This window comes from Arachis ipaensis, chromosome B9 (assembly GCF_059453495.1).
Source record: "Arachis ipaensis isolate K30076 ecotype BB chromosome B9, ASM5945349v1, whole genome shotgun sequence".
Lineage (NCBI taxonomy): Eukaryota > Viridiplantae > Streptophyta > Magnoliopsida > Fabales > Fabaceae > Arachis > Arachis ipaensis.
The window spans coordinates 98,934,474-98,937,069 of NC_142444.1; the positions used below are offsets into that span (position 1 = coordinate 98,934,474).

Genomic DNA, 2,596 nt, shown 5'->3' on the forward strand with positions numbered 1-2,596 from the left:
ATATTTTCACTGAACGTTAACACCACTAACTTCCTGAACCAAAGCCCCTGCCCACTTCATACTTTCTCTCTGCAAGTAAAAGCTAAGCCCAATGAAGAAGAGAACTGCTTCAAACTCAAGATCCAAAGGCCCAAGACTTGAAGAATCAACTAGAAGAATAGAAGAGTAGTATATATAGGAGTAGCTTTGAAATATTTTGGGGAGTTGGAAATTATAGGGAGACTCTTAGCATAGGAACTACTCTCTGTATTTACTTTCTCTGCACTTATAAGTTTTCATCATGTATTTTCCATCTTTGTTTTCATTTTCCAGAGCTATGAACAACTAAACCCCTGTCATTGGGTTAGGGAGCTCTGTTGTAATTTGATGGATCAATACTAGTTTTCATTATTCTTCTTCTATCTTTTCTCTTGATTTTACTTGAAAGCTTTCGATCTTCATCCAATTGAGTAGTTATCTTGAAAAAGAAGCTATTCATACTTGGATCTCTTCTGAACCTTGAAAGAGGAATGAAAAGATCAAGCTAGAAATGCTTTCTCATGCTGGACCAAATTGGGTTTGGGTGGATATGTGACTATAATGCTCTCAACAATTGGTTTGGAAAATGCATGTGGTATAATCAGTGACCATACTTCATCTCTTCTCATGAGCAATTGACCAAGGAATTGTCTATTGATCAAGATTTGAGAGATTGAATTACAAGAAATTGTAATTCAATCACTTAAGATTACCAAGGAGATCAATGAGTGCATTGATTGAGGAAGAGATGAAAATGAAATTGATCCGGAGAATACAATCTTACCCATTCTCTTTAATTTCTGTTATTTACTTTAATGAGCAATTTCCCCATTCCCATTTACAATTCTGCAATTTACCTTCAGTCATTTACTTTCAGATCTATAATTCTAGCATTTACTTTCCTGTCAATTACCTTCCCGCCATTTTATTTTCTGCAATTCTCAACTCAAATTCTGGATTTGCTCAACTAGAACAGTCCTCTAATTAAAGTTGCTTGATCAATCAATCCTTGTGGGATTTGACCTCACTCTATTGTGAGTTTTTACTTGACGACAAATTCGGTACACTTGCCGAAGGAAATTTGTTGCGAGACAAGTTTTCCGTGCATCAAGTTTATGGCGCCATTGCCGGGGATTGATTGTGCATCAACAATGATTAGATTGGAGGATAACTAGATTGAGCATTTTATTTTTGTTTGATTTAAATTTCTGTTTTAGTCATTTACTTTCTGTTTTAGATAACTTCTTCCCTTCCCCTTACTTTTTCTTTGTTATTTACTATTCATCTCACTAACCCACTAACTGTTTGATATATTGCATTACTCACACTAACAGTAATTCTGACAGATATACTTTCTGCACCTATTCTCTTTGCTTGTACTTATTGGTTGTATGCAGGGAGAAGAAGCGGGGCTTCAACTTCCTTTGATTCTAAACCTGAGAGAACCTTCCTTAGACTAAGGAGGGAGGCAAGAGAAAAACGTGTAGTTGGTGCTGAAGAAGAGGAGGAACACTTTGAGGAATACTTTGAACCAAACATGGAAGAAAACATGGAAAACCATCATGAAGAAGAGGCTCACAACCATGGTAGAGGAGGTCGAGCAAATCATGCTGGGGAGGATAGAAGAGTTTTAGGCTCTTACATCAATCCAAACCCAGGAAACTGTGGAAGTAGCATTCAAAAGCCAACCATCCATGCCAACAATTTTGAACTGAAGCCACAGCTCATCACCCTTGTGCAGAACAACTGTTCGTTCGGGGGGAGTGTCCAAGAGGACCCAAATCAACATTTAACCACCTTCCTGAGAATATGTGACACAGTAAAATCTAATGGTGTTCATCCTGACGCCTATAGACTGCTCTTATTTCCATTCTCACTCAAGGATAAGGCAGCCAAGTGGCTGGAATCTTTCCCAAGGGAAAGCTTGACAACTTGGGAAGACGTGGTGAACAAATTTTTAGCAAGATTTTACCCTCCTCAACGAATCAATAGTCTGAGAGCTGAAGTCCAAACTTTCAGGCAACAAGATGGTGAGACTCTATATGAAGCATGGGAGAGGTTTAAAGACCTAACAAGGAGGTGCCCACCAGATATGTTCAATGAATGGGTGCAGCTGCACATTTTCTATGAAGGGCTCTCTTACGAGTCAAAGAAGGCCGTAGACCATTCATCCAGAGGATCTTTGAACAAGAAGAAGACTATTGAGGAAGCCATAGATGTCATTGAAATAGTAGCAGAGAACGACTACTTCTATGCTTCCGAAAGAGGGAACACAAGAGGAGTAATAGAGCTAAATAATGTAGATGCTCTGCTGGCCCAAAGCAAGCTCATTACCCAGCAGCTAGCTGACCTCACCAAGAAGATGGAGAGGAACCAAGTAGCAGCAGTATCCACTTCATCAACAACCCAAGAAGGAGTGAATGAAGAAGCAGAGGGTAGTCAGGAGCAAGCCAACTACATTGGGAATTCACCTAGGCAAAACCATGATCCATACTCCAAGACCTACAACCCTAGATGGAGGAATCACCCAAACTTTGGGTGGGGAAATCAACAAGACCAAAGCCTTGATCAAAGACGC

At 39.6% G+C, this 2,596-nt stretch overlaps 1 non-coding gene across 1 annotated transcript; it reads right to left on the bottom strand.

The window, feature by feature from the left end:
- Window positions 1-2,008: 2,008 nt before the first annotated feature.
- Window positions 2,009-2,115, bottom strand: LOC148545597 (small nucleolar RNA R71). The gene has a single exon (XR_015901633.1). It is a non-coding gene; the product is annotated as a small nucleolar RNA R71 (small nucleolar RNA).
- Window positions 2,116-2,596: the final 481 nt, after the last annotated feature.